Source organism: Temnothorax longispinosus, chromosome 1 (assembly GCF_030848805.1).
Source record: "Temnothorax longispinosus isolate EJ_2023e chromosome 1, Tlon_JGU_v1, whole genome shotgun sequence".
NCBI lineage: Eukaryota > Metazoa > Arthropoda > Insecta > Hymenoptera > Formicidae > Temnothorax > Temnothorax longispinosus.
Genome location: NC_092358.1, coordinates 19,815,689 through 19,831,204, shown reverse-complemented (window position 1 = coordinate 19,831,204; position 15,516 = coordinate 19,815,689). Strand labels below are relative to the sequence as shown.

General features: G+C 34.6%; 1 pseudogene; it reads right to left on the bottom strand.

Moving 5' to 3' along the window:
- Nucleotides 1-4,994: 4,994 nt before the first annotated feature.
- Nucleotides 4,995-15,203, bottom strand: LOC139813742 (uncharacterized; annotated as a pseudogene).
- Between the last annotated feature and the right edge of the window lie 313 nt (nt 15,204-15,516).

The window sequence follows — 15,516 nt, the reverse complement described above, 5'->3', positions numbered from 1 at the left end:
ATTATAGAGCAATGCAAAATATGCAATATATAATTAATAACAATGAAATTAATTGGGGTGTATAAAAGTAGCCCCAGGCACCAGGTACGGTTTTTTTTCCCCTTAATGAAGTTCGCGCTTCCGCGAACGATGCCGCGATGGAATAATGTTCGATTCCGCAAGTCACTTACTTTAAACTTGTGAGAATATCTAGACTTGTCGCCAGCCGCTAAAGTCTCTTTTGAAAATCGCCGAGTGAGCGAAAAGACACGTAATCTTTTTCGGAACGCAAGAGAATCACACACTGTCGCAACTAAAGGCTGGAGGTCGAGTGCGAGCTCGCGCGCGAAGATCCGGGGTTTTATATTCGTGAATTTCGGAAGTTTCTGAAACATCGGACCCCCATCAACGAGCCAAAAAATTTACCGGGCCAATAGGTTGTCGACAGCCCAAGATATCAGTTAATTTTCCAAGTGTTAACGACTCGGCTGATCTCGGAGTCGACAACCGATCAGCTGTTGTTGTATACCGACTTTGCTTTGCCTTTAGTGTTTACCTGAGACCAAGTATAGTGAGTCTGCATGACACAGGCAAAAACGAGGCATTGTTTTTCTTTTTTTGAGGAAATATGCCGTCTATTCCCGAAGCGAAATTAAGCTGTTAGATTTTAAAGTATTATTTACGCCATTTAACGTCGCGAAAACCATGCAAATTTGTAGGAAAGATTTATCAATATTTTAAGGCGGGATTTTCATTAAACGGCATAGAGAAAAAGGATTTGATTTTGAACAGTTTTTTCCGAAAATTTCTGACAATGAGTCATAAAATAAGATATCAATAATATTAATGTTGCATAAAACATTGAATAAAAACATGAAAATGTTGCACAATAATGTCAGCAATTTTCACATTCGCCGATCTTTCTGAACATGAAGAAGGTTTTATTTGGAACGTTTCAAGCGAGTAATACCTACTTTTTGTTTTTTATAAAAATAAACGCTAACGGCAAGCACCTTTATTAATATAGTTCCTGAACTTTAATATTTGATTTTTATTATTGCATCTGTGATTAAGGTCGCGCGCGATTTTGCGGTTATGGATAGGAAGTGCAAGTGCAGAAGTAAATAAGAAGAAAAGTTTGTTAAAACTTACGGTCTATTCGCGGTACACTATACTGTGCGGTGGCTGGATTTCGAAGACCGGTGGAAGCTTCTGGATCCCGCGCTGCGGATGTTATGTAGCTCGGTGGAAGTATCACAGCAATGATAGTTTAATCGGAAGATCTGTCAGATCGAACGTACGAATTACACGGACTTTGTAGGCTCACAATCAGCGGAAACGGAGTGAAAAATGATCCTCTGCTGCAAACTGCTACGCGCTATACTGTCGTTATGCCGGGATTACGATGAATTTAACGTAACGGAACGCGACGGACGCGAAGTAACGTAACGTGAACTTAAGAAATTACGATCGCCGTAACGTGAAGCAGCGTGCATTTGAAAAATGATTTGACAGCGTGGTGTGAATTTCTATTCACATTACTACGTGACTGTAACATGCGTGTCGCGATCCTACTCGCGCGCTTTTGTTTACTCGACCTTCCAGAGGATTCTCGATAATGATTTGCCGATTTTAGGCTCAAGGCAAGGGATTTACCTTTACGGCTGATGGATTTTGTGTCTCGCGATTCGCGAGCGAAGCGCCGGACATGGCCGCTGCTGATTGGCGCACGCGTTCAGCGATTCTTCTGCGGTGACGCGCTAATTCTGAATTAGACAAAGGAACCTTATTAGGAATAAGGTTAACAAATATTAAATTTTAATAGAATACTGATCAAACACATTTGTTACCCGGCTTCCTAAACACTGCATGAAAATAATTTTGGATAACTCAAGAAAGAGATTAATGATGGCACATATAATTATGCAGTAATTTCAAATTTAGATGCAAGAAAATAATATTTTGCACTAATAACATACTAACTGTATGTTGTATGAAAATTATTAATTCTGTATTGGAATACAGAAATAATAGATCAGATATGTAACATATGTAATATAGAAATGATATGTAATGTGCAATATAAGATTAGTATAATATTTAAATGCATAATATTAAGATATACATTTATTTATAGGTAATTTTACTAGACTAATAAGTCATGATTAATATCTTTTTCTTATTCATTTGTTGCTTTTGTATACATTTCTACAAGTATGTAAATCTTTTCTACATGTTCCTATATACATATGCGCTTTCATACATGACAATTATCTATACATGATGATGCGTCTTGGTGGACAAAGTCGCTTTGAGTGTGTAAATATGTGCGTAAGTGAAACTGAAAACTCTCTGGAATTGTTAAACACTTTTTTGTAGATTCGACTCGATATCTAAGGATTGACGGCACTAATTTTATTCGAATTGGTCACAATCGAAACTTTGTATCGATATTATATATTAAAAGTGTCATTAGACTTTTTTTACGACCTTTGGTTCCGAGATGCTTAAACCAAAAATCTGACGAGGCGAAAATTCCAGATAAGCTACTTGGCAGCGCCAGTACTGTATCATGTCGTGCGGTCATGTGGCGTCAGTTGCTTTCTTTATTTAATTTTTTGTGTATTTTTCAAGCGTCACGTCGCTTGAAAAGCATTGTTTTTTTATATCAAAAGACGCGGTAGTGTCTCGCGACCTGTCTAGTACACGACCGTTTGGTGTATATTTATGCGAACGGACGAGAATTACGAGAGTAACCGAGTTGATTATAACATTGATGGACTGTGACCCATCTGTATGGATAGAATTGAAGAAAGAGAGGCAGATATTGGCTTGTCGGTGTCTGTACTACCCCTTTCTAATCATCGCCATCATCCTCATCGTCGAAGTCGTCCTCATTGTCGACGTTTCTTGCATTCTTCATTTCGAGCCATCATCTTTATGAAACATCTTTGTCCATTTTCCGTTTTCCTACTATCTTCTTACTATCGTAAATAGCGAAGAGGGTTGACAACATAAACCCTGGTCTAGCAAGCCCGGTTCCGACAGCAGTTCCTAAACGCACAAATTTTTAATGAAATCACTTTCGCCTGACACCGCGTGCTCCCTATTCCTTTGTCTCCCCATCTCCCTTCCGTCCTTGCCCCTTTTTTCTCACCGTCTTTCTCTTTATTTTGACTAATGTAGAACTTTGACAGCCCTAATTGGGGGATGATAATTCACTTTTTTTACACGCGAGAATCGATTGCATAGCCTTGCTATGGCTAGCGATTTCATCATGCTCCATAACTCGGCCGCGACGTCGAATCTCGATGAATTCGCGAATACCGCGAATACCATTTTTCAAGCTTTCACGCCTAATTGATAGCGTATTTGTTCTGATTGTATGATTGCTGGTTACATTAATTATTAGCGTTAGTAACGGAAGCAACAAATGGGTTTAATTGCAACGAGATTTTTTGTGACTACCTTTTAATTATTATTTGCAGCTACAGCGTTTATATAAAACAAATATTTCAGAATGCGAAACATATGCTACTAAAATCAAGAGATTTTTTAATATAACATAGAAACGTCATACTACTATTTAAAAAAAATCTTTTTTAATTAATAATTTTAATTTCCATTGTCTATTAGAAGCATTTATTTTTTATATTTTTGTGTTATTTATTAAATTGCTTAAATGATATCAATAAATGAGAATTTCTCTTCTAGATGTCCCAAGAAACTGTAAGGTCTTAGCACGGATAATTTTCTTCCAGATTTTGTAAGTCCATATTAGGATATCGTAATAATTTAGTTTTTCTTAAATCTTTTTTCCATTTCCGATGACCCTCGTCTGGGAGAGTTCGTTGATTCCGCCACAATGCTACATATTATTGTTGATTTTACGTTCGCACTCAGACATCTGTCTGACTACTTTCGGGATTTTTTATTACACCGATTTTCATTTGCCCGCATCAAATTATTGTCATTTTTTTTTTTTTTTTTTTATATAATTTGCAGTCGAAGTAGATACCAAAATATTAACATCCAGAAATATACTTAGCTAGATTTAGTTTGAAATACATAAATCGAAGTTTACATTTAAAAGTTAATCTTGTGATTTTCATTGTTGGCTTTGTTTTATTTAACTTTGTTTAATTAATGAAAATGATAAATTTGAGTTCTGTCAACATACCTTACTTATTATTATCTACAAATATAATTTAATTGTTTAAAAGCTGAAGGTGCTTAGAGAAATAAGTTTGCCGGATTTAATAAATCAGATTTGTATCCTTGTGCGAATTTTGATATTAGAAGGTTTTCCTTTGAAGGAGACTTATTTTGACTCACGCATACCATTATATTGTTGCAAAATCTTTATTAAGTGGATTTTTTTAAGAATAACGTGTTGGAAACAAAACTTATAATACATAGCTTATATGCTTATACATATTTATGTAAATAAAAATGTAACATCTTGCCAGTATTTTGTACAATTATGCGAGGAATTCAATATTTACGTACAAAACAGCTGCAAACGTGTTTTTTGTATTAAGTTTTAATATAATTTATTCGAATGTGTAATATGGTATTTAATAAACAACAAGATGTATCGAGATTGCATTTGAATTCACCACGATACCGACACGTTGGTTCCTTCAATGGTCGAGTATATTACGTCATGTCGCGTTGTAATTAAATTGCAATACATTTGCAATTGTACAAACATTATTACTTACATATCTAACACACAATGATTTCAATTTCATAGAAAGTAGAAAATTATTATACTATTTTACTCGCGTAAACCACAGATTTGATACAGAAAAATATCGTAATACTAAAAAGAGAGAAAAAGAAAGCAAAAGAATTAAAAACTAGCTTCTCTTTGAAAATATAACGAAATGCATAACAAACCAAAACTATTATTGTGTCATTTCTGTTTACATCTTAGAAGAGCATCTAATACCCTTTCTGACAAAATTTTTGTCGTGCGGTTTTAGTAAAGGATATTTTAACTTTGACTTAGCTTAAATGAAATCGTCAAATTCCTTAATTTTATTATCAGATGACACAACGGTAATTCCAGGTGTTTCAGGCAAATTCCTTTTCATTGACATAGCCGTGGGCATCACATGTACCGACAACTTACGTCGAGCATTGCTACGTATATTTTTCTAATGGAGATTATGTTAAAAAAATATAATTAATTTATTATTTATCAAAACCACTTCTCTCAAAAATTGTACGTCATATAAAAAGAATTATATTTTCCATTTGTTTTTCTCTACAAAACCTAATCTTTTTGATTGAATGATATAGTCCGCATATAAAAATAGGTGGTTACCCCAAAGAATTGCAGTAATTGTTGCCGCGTTATTGTATTTAAGTAATGTATTTCTATTTACTCCAGGGAAATTATATTTTCGGCTTTCAGTTTCTTTCCAATATAAAGAGCATTGATTAGATATCGTCTTGAATGCCCCCAATGAAACTATTTCCTTGTGGTTGTCAAATTGCTATTCTGGCATAGTAGATATGTGTTCCTGAAATGTTGTTACAGTGATATTAATAAATATTTTAATAGACAAGGACTGCAGAAACAGCAAAACGAAACTGAATCGATTACTCATACAAATGAAAAAAGGAAACATAGAAAGAACAGAATACATAGAGGAATAACAAAGACACAACAAGCTCTGCAAAACAAAAAAGAAAGAATAAAGAGAAAGAGAGCAGACCGAAATCGCAGAGATACAAAATGAAACAAAAATATAGAGATACATAAAAAAGGAGAGAGATTGACGAGAAAAGCCAGATGACAGCATTGAGGAACAACAATGAAAAAGACACTTCATGGAGCTACTGGAGGGAAGAGAGACGAGAGGAAACAACGATACACGAAACGAGCAAGAAGCAGGAGACAACGAAGAAGTGCCACGAGAGGAAGAAACAAAGGAAGAGGGAGAGGAAATTACAGAAGAAGAGATGGAAAACGCAGTAAGAAGACTCAAGAAAAAGAAAGCAACAGGTGAAAACAGACTCAGAAACGAAGTGTGGTCAAACGCAGACAAGGAAACAAAAAAAAAACTGAGAAAAATAATAGGAAAAATATGGAACGGAGAGAAACTGCCAAGAGGATGGAAAGTAGGCATAATATACCCAATACACAAAAAAGAAGACAGAAAAGAAGCAAAAAATTACAAAATCTATGCAATGATTCTAGAAGAAAAACTGAGGAAGGAAGTCGAAAGACTGAAGCTGCTCCCAGAAACGCAATCAAATTTTAGGAAAAAGAGAAGTTGCATAGAATAGAGAATTTGCACTGAAAATAGCAGCAGGAAAAACGATAACGAAAAAGAGGGGAAATCTCTACGACTTCTTTGCAGACCTGAAGGCAGCGGTTGATAAGGTAAACAGAAAGAAACTATGGAAGGCTCTGGAAGAAAGCGGTATAAATAGGAAACTAATCGACAGAATAAAAGATATTTATGAGGAAACGATCAACAGAGTAATCGTAGGAGACAAATGCACAGAAGAGTTCTGGACAGAAGGAGAGCTGAGGCAAGGACGCCCACTGAGCCCACTCCTGTTCATAACATTTATCGCAGACGTGGAGGACTTTCTAAAGAAAAGACAGAACGCGTAAGACTGGGAAGAAAGAGAATATATACCTTGGCGTATGCAAACGACCTACCGATGATGGCGGAGACGGAAAGAGAAATGAAGAAAATGCTGAAAAACCTAGAAAGATATTTAGAGGAAAAGGAACTAACTTTAAATGTAGATAAATTTAAAATGTTGGTTTTTTGTAAGAAAGGGAGAATTAAACAAGAAAGGAACTAGAAATGGAAGGAAAACAAGATAGAAGAAGTCAAGGAGTTCAAATATCTAGGATTTACATTTAAGAAATGCAACACCGATGAAGCACACATAATAGATATAGTAAGAAAAGCAGCAGCAGCCATGGCACAGATTTGGGGAATAGGTGAGAAGAAATTTGGAGGAAACTTTGACAGGAGAATGATGATGTTTAATGTCATGGTCAAAAGCATACTCTTATACAGAGTAGAAATATGGGGATGGAAAGAATGGAAGAAGATAGAAGCACTTCAAGAAATATACATAAGATGAATATTAGGCTTAAATAGATGCACGCCAGGCTATATAGTCAAAGAAGAAACAAAGATAGAACAAATCAGTATAGAGGCTGGAGGAAGAGCACTAAAATACCAAGAGAAAGTAAAAGGAATGACTGACAACGAAATACTGAGAGAATGCAGAAGAGAAATTATCAATATAGAATGGGAGGAGACACAATGGGGCAGAAGGATGCAGACGTTTTACGAGGAGGGCGGATTAAACCAGTGGACAAGAGAAGCAAGAGAGGAACAGGAAAAAAACACGACAGAAGAATGGACAACCAACTACAAAGAGAAAAATTGGAAGAGAGAGGAAAGAAGATGGAGAGATCAAAATCACCGAAGGAATACAACAGGTGGAAAACAAGTGAAAGAGCGAAATATTTGGAGTATAAAGGAAAAGGCATAAAGATGAAAACAATCGCAAGATTCAGATGCGGAAACGAATGAAAAGGTAATAGACACTGGGAGGAGGAAAACAAGAAAATGTGCAGGATGTGTGAAGAAAGAGAGGAATCCTGGCACCATATACTAAGGGAATGCCCGGAATCAAGAGCAGCCAATCCGAGCAAAGAATTTATAATGGCAGAAGACGGGAAAGGAATAGAATGGATGCTGAAGTTGTGCAATAAAAGGAAAGAGAGGGAAAAACTGAAGAAACAAGAAATGAGTGTAGAAATTAATATAGAAAAGGTGTAGATGTGAAACATGATTTAACCAAAACACAGAACATGTATCCCGAGAAGGGAATCATTATCCTAAATAAAAAAAATAAATAAATATTTTAATAGAGAAATATACTCTAATTACTACGTCACATTAATAATTGGAATAATATATTTTTTAATATGATCATAATATCAGAATATTGTGTGAGAAATTTTAAAAAAGGCATGTTGTTATATAACGCATCTTATTATACTTACAAACATAGAGTCCATAAATGAATCGATTCGTTGTTCGACGTTTTGCGGGTAATGGTCACCTTGTACAACGATTTTTAAATATTGCGTTCCTCCGTTCTTCCGTTCATCATTGTATATATATTACTAAATAGTGTATAGCCTAATTTCTCCGTGGTTTGTAAGATATTGTAGCAATGCTCAATAATTTCATTTAAAAGCGATAAAAGCATCGACTTTTCGATTGTAGACCAGTTGCGTAGTATACTATGGTACTAGAAGTTTTCTGCACTTTATTTTTCTCTTCAAATAGAACGTGGCAACCTGCAGTAATTTATATTTATTAACTAAAGAGATATTTTAAAATAACGGCATTTAGAGATAAATAAATGTACAAATTTAGATTTGTTTTATTAATGAAAATATTTCAGAGATAATCAATTTATTATTTTAATTTTATTTAGCACGTATATTAATATATATGTATAGATACTAATCTTATTATTATGATAATTAAATAAATTAATTTACGTTTGCAATTTGTATAAGTTGTATAAGTATTTTTTACAATCATACTTATTTCATACCTAACGAAGTGGAAGGTCATCATCGCTTTTGGTACATAAAATTTATCATCCTTTTTATATCAAAGTTTTACAAACGATGTATCTTTTACAATAATAGAAAACTTTTATATCTGTAAAATTTTACCTGTTAATATATACGTAGAAAATACACAAATGACAAAATTGGTGATTGATTAGAGCAAAACACAATTCCGCAATTCATGCAAAAATGAGCGTGTGTAAAGCATTCTTTGAATTACAATTTTTCGGCTCTATATTATATAAATTATTCTCTAAAACCCAGCGCATATTTTTATAAAATTAATGCAAATATACATATATATATAGTATAATTAATTAGTACACTATAATTATTTTTATTATTTAAAAATTATGTGTAAAAATAGAATTTATTATAAAATACATTAACATTTTATATTTTATACCAAGTTTCATAACATAGTTTATGCTTTATGGAGATGTTACTTATTTTAAGTACCACGAAGTGGTGTTCAAGGATTAATATTGTGAAAAATGATAATTTTACTTACAGTTGTTTCAGTCTTGATATCAAACTTGATCGGTATAAATTCATTTTTAGGAGGCAATTTCAGATCCGTGCTATAGCCAGCGAGGTTCCACATTGTTTTCTCGGATATCCTCTGTTTCTTATATTTAATGCCAAACCATTACTCGGTTTCATTCGTTATACTTTCGTACGTTTTTGCAACGTGAATTCTAATATTTTGCGGCGTAAAATATTCCATTAGCTTTTCGATAAAATTCGGTCGCCATTTAGGGAAATCTTGTCGCAAATGATTTCTTCCATGGGATACTCGTGCAGCAGACGGAATATAGCAGATATACTATAAGAAGAGTCTATTTTCTTTATATATCTATTATTCATATGTTTAATATGTAGAAGTTCCTATAAATGTAAAATTTTCATATAACTCTATATTTAATATACAATATTAAAGTACAAAGTTGTCTAGCAAATTGCAATCCTACAATCTGCCAAACATTCTACAAAAGATTATAATATTTTTCACTCTTTACTATTACATCATATAGATCCATTTCATCGGTCCATTCTTTTTCAGCATATTGATATATTGGAACATTATTTGAACAATATCTTCTATATGCTTAATACCTTCCTCAGTTAGACGAAATGTAACTGTAAAGAAATGTAGGCTTGTGTCCATAAAATAATTTCCAGCTACTATAGTGTAACACCAACCTCTGACCTTTAAAGCCGATAATAATAAACCTTTACCTTTGTGTCCAAGTAAATACTGGTTAAAACAAATTTAGAAAACATTTAAAATTTTACGAAGTAATTTATATGAAGACCAATATTTCTATATATTTTTCTTACTTATGTATACTGATAAGATTCTATTTTTTCTCTTAAAGATAGACAATGTGTAAATGTTTAATACAATCAAATGTTTAATTCAATTCAAAATTGAAATATTTTTATATATAACAGTATAAAAAGCATTGAAATTTCTAATATTAAAAAGTTTTAAATTATTGTACCTTTACCAAGAACACACAGCGACATATCTGTAGAATATTTCTTATAAAACTCCGATAGTCTATTTATAACGTTAATGTTGTTCTTCTTCGGTATTTCGTCTATGTCTCTTTATTGCCACAGCCGAATTTTGAATACGGCTGTGGCAACAAAGAAACATTAGACGAAATGCGGATTACGGATGATCCGATCCCACAGATAATTTCTCTAATGCAATAAATCGCCATCTGTTATCTGTTAATTTCTCCTTGTATTCTAAATCTATAGCATTTATCTTCTTCTCTATCAAAGTCTCGTCAAAGAGAGGCGCTATGAAAAACTGCGCAAATTGATCTAAAGCTTCTTTCAACTTGTTTGGAATTATGTTGAAGGAATAATCAGTGGAATTTATTCTTGTCGTTGCTAGGCGCGAACCGCCATACTGGTTCAGGTACTCAAGGTAATCATTTCGTTGAGGATTCAGACCTAACATATGCTGGCAAAGGTGCGTTAATCCAGGTAGATCCTTGGGATCGTGCTTGTAGCCTTTTTACAGTACAGGCTATAATCAAGATCCGAAGGATCTACCTAGATTATATGTGTGTATATTTACGAAATCACAAAATATAACTAAATCTATCCAGAAGAAAATGTAAACAATATTAATAGTGTAGAATGACCCAGGAGAAGGAGAATACATAAATTGTACATCAAAGCATTGAATTCTTATACAGCAAATATACAACATTATTAAGCAGAAATTACAAGTCAAAAATTACAAAGACCTAAGTACGTTAAAGGATATTAAATATACTGGACTAATAAAAAGGTCCTGTACATATTCTTTAACTATATATTTTTTGTGACAATTTATAATTTGTATACACAGAATGATTTTATAAGAAAGTTCATATAAGTATTATTAGAAACATCAAGTTAATGCGTAAAATAGAGAAATAATATACATATAATTACATATAATTACCGATATTAACGTTCATTGCAGCAAAACTGATGCCAGTTTTTGAATCGCTTATTAAAAGAATTTTCATTTTATTAGAAAGTACTAAATCTTTGTACAATTTATGGTCATTATCTGCACGTTTTATGTCATTGAATCGATCCACCACATTACCATCAAACGACATGTTCGTCAACAGTGCCGCAGACTCGAGAGAGAGGAAGTTTCTTTGAAGATAAAGGAGTGGGGTTAAAAGAACTGGAAAGGCTGAAAGAAGATGGAGACGAATGGTACCAGAAACTATTTGGAGGTGATAAGGAGACGCAAAGGAAAGAGAGATGGGAGAGGATCGAGAAATCAGAAATCAGAATACAATAAATGGTACAAAGTAATAAAAGAAGGGGGTATCCCGGGATATTTGAAGAAGGGATGGGGTGAGATGGAGAAGGGTGGCGAGGTTTAGATTAGGAAATGAGATGAGAGAGAGCAGGCACTGGGAAGGGGAAGAGAAGAAGAAATGTAGGTTGTGTGAATACAAGAAAGAAACGTGGGAACACGTATGGAAAGAATGTAGAAGATGTAAATCTGGAGGAGGAAGTTGGCAGGGAGCGGTGGAATGGGTATTAGATGAGGAAGGGGGGGAGAGGAATGGATGATGGAAATAGAGGGGGAAAGAATGAAAGGAAAAAGGGAGATAGAGGAACAAGAAGAAGGAATAGGAGAGAAAGAAAGGGAGAAAAAAGAGGCGTACGAAAAAGGGGGGAGGGAGAGGGAAGTAGAAGAAAGGAGAGGGGAGTAATATAATATTCATGTTACAGATATCCAGGATGGAATGCAATGGGAGGATAGTCATAGCGAGAAGGAGGCAGTGGAAAAACTTGTGGAAGAGAAAGTAAGGAAGATGCTGAAGGAATTGAAAGAAGACGGTAAAAGAAAAGATGAGGATATAGAGGAACTGAAGGAGGTAAAGAGATTGAAGAGAAAGATAGAAAGAACGGAGCAAAATGGGGGCAAAAGGAAGAGGGAGGATAGCGAGGAGAGTAGAGATAAGCCTGGGAAGAGAAAATGGTGGGCAGGGGAGGACGAAAGGAACAAAGATGAAAGGAGAAGAAAAAACGTGATAATAAAGATTGAGAAGGAGAGATGGGAAGGTGAGGAATCAAAATAGAAGAAAGTGGAGGAGTTTTTGGCAGAAGGTTTGAAGGTGAAGGCGGAGGTAAGAGACGTGTGTGTGATAGGACAGAGAGGGGACTGGATGACGATACTAGTGAAGCTGGGAGAGGAGGATAAGTGGCGGGTGTTGGAGGCAAAGAGAAAAGCAGGAAATAATATAAGGGTGAAAATAGATGAGGATAAGCCGTGGGAGGCGAGGATGAGAGAAAGAGAGGAGAAGAAAGGGAGATTGGAAAAGAGAATGCCATGGAAGAAAGCAAGATGGCAAGGATGTCTGAGAAGGAAGAGATTTCGAGAGAAATGGAGAAGAAGCTTTTAATGGACTCGGACGAGGAAAAAGAGGACAGGAAGAAAAGACAATAGGAAGAAAGGGGAGAACCGAGATAGGAAAGAGGGAGGTGGAGAGACGCAGAGGCGGAGGAAGCGGAAGGGAGCAAGCAAAGGGGCAAAGGAAGAGGGGGGAGGATAAGGAATTAAGAGAAAATTGTAAGGTCGCATATGGCCAGGCTAAGAAGGGGTGAATGTCTTGTAAAGGGTTGGGTATGTCCCTTTAAAAAACGCCAATGTTGTAGTAATTTTGTAGTAGATTGTAAACCCTATGGGGAAACGCAATAAAGTTTATATACATACAGTATAAAAAGCATTCAAATTTCTAATATTAAAAAGTTTTAAATTATCGTACTTTTACCAAGAAGACACAGCGACATAATATATATCTGCAGAATAATATCTTTTATAAAACTACGATAGTCTATTTATAACTTTAATGTTCTTCTTCTTCAGTATTTCGTCTAATGTCTCTTTATTGACTAAATTAGAGAAATTATCCGAAGAAATTCTCTTTGTTAGGCCTCACGCCACTCTGACACGCTTGGCTCTAGAACACCGTGACCGCCGGGGCACAAAACCCTCAGGGCACGCGCTCCGCCTAACCAAGTAAGTAAGGAAACGATGAAAGAGACTTTGATAGAGAAAGAGATAAATACAATAAATGTATTCTAAATCTAAAATTTATAGCATTTATCTCCTTCTCTATCAGTCTCGTCAAAAAGAGGCGCTATGAAAAACTGCGCGAATCGATCTAAAGCTCCTTTCAACTTGTTCGGAATTGTGAAGGAATAATCATTGGAATTTATTTTTATCGTTGCTAAGCGCGAACCGCCATACTGGTTCAAGTACTCACTTTGCCAACATATTTTAGGTACAAATCATTTCGTTGAGGATTCAGACCTAACATATGCTGGCAAAGGTGCGCTAATTCAGGAAGATCCTTGGGATCGTGCTTGTAGCCTGTAAAGTATTTTATCTTTATAAGTTAAATTATTTTTGAATTTGATAACGTGATACTAATTAATAGAAACATATTAATCTTTGAGTATATATTATATAATTAAATCTATCCAGAAGAAAATCTAAACAATATTAATAGTGTAGAATGACCCAGGAGAAGGAGAATACATAAATTGTACATCAAAACATTGAATTCATATACAGCAAATATACAACGTTATTAAGTAGAAATTACAGGTCAAATTAGAAAGACCTATAAAGTACGTTAAAGGATATTAAATCTCCATCTCTATCAAAGTCTCGCCAAAGGCGCTATGAAAAACTGCGCTAATCGATCTAAAGCTCCTTTCAATTTCTCCGGATTTATATTGAAATAATAATAATTAGTGAAGTTTAAGTGTGTCACTGCATTTCTCCAACCGCCATGCTGCCACAGGTGCTCATCGTAATCATTTTGTTTTGGATACCCCACCGTTCCCATATCTAATATATGCTCGCAAAGGTTCGCTAATCCAGGTAGGTCATCGGGATCGTGATTGTAGCCTGTAACATATTTTATCTTTAGTTAAATAATTTTTTAAATTGATAATATGGAACATTAATTAACCCTTTCGGTACGGAGAGTGACTATAGTTACTGTCCACATGCTGCCCACTGTGGCCGAGCAACTTGAAATGTTAACTTGAAATGCTTCTGTTAATAAATTTTTTAAATTGTTTTTGTTATTGAGTTTTATTACACATAGTAATTGAAGGCGTTGAACGTCGAGCTCTGTCGCCTAGCTCTGTCGACCGAATCACGTATATTGGCGGATCGACGCTTCGACAACTGGAGGGCCGTTCACGTCCCGGTCGTTCCGTACCGAAAGGGTTAACAGAAACATATTAATCTTTGATTATATATGTACATGTATATATATGCAAAATTACAAAATATAACTAAATCTATCCACAAGAAAATGTAAACAATATTAACCCTCAGTGTACGGTCTATAAAAAAGGTACAATTTTCAAAATCGTATAACTTGAGTACCAAGCGTAGACTGACGCTGCCCCTTGGCGCTCACATAGTAGCTACCTCAAAGATTCCCCCCCCCCCGGTACGGACCCCCACCATTCACTTCCTTTGAAATGGCGCCGCTACTTTCAAAATTCGCTCGGGTTACGCTAACCCGGATCGTACACTGAGGGTTAATAATGTAGAATGACTCAGAAGAAGAAGAATACATAAACTGCACATCAAAACATTGAATTTATAGGTATACAGGAAATATATAATATTATTAAGCAAATTACAGATCAAATTACAAAGACCTAAATGTTAATACATTAAAGTATATTAAATACTCGTATATTAGACTAATAAAAATGTTACTTATCCTTTGACGATACATATTCTTTTGTGACAATTTATAATTTATGCACAGTATGATTTCATAAGAAAGTTCATATAGGTAAATATTACTAGAAACATCAAGTTAATGGATAAAATACAGAAATAACATACATATAATTACCAATATTAACGTTTATTGCAGCAGTACTAATGTTAGTTGATGGATCGCTTTATTAAAAGAATTTTTATTTTATTAGAGAGTCGTACTAAGCCTCTGTACAATTTATCGTAATTATCTGCATGTTTTATGTTATTGAATCGCTTGTCCACATAACTATGAATCGACATGTTACCAGTGCCGCGCGCAGACTCGAAAATATTATTTCTAAACGTGAAGAAAATATAAATAAAGAGTCAAAGGATGTATAAAATTGTCAATTTAGTATACAATGTACAATGCTGAACAACATTGTAACTGAAACAAAATTATAACATTTTAAGATTTATTTGCACAATAGTCTTTGTACGCAAGCAGAGAAAAGAAAAAGAGACCGGCGAGATTCAATGTGAATGCGGAAATTATAGATTATAATTGTCTACAAGTTGTACTTGCACAGTTTTAAAATAAATGTCTATTTACAGAATATGTACAAGTTCATTA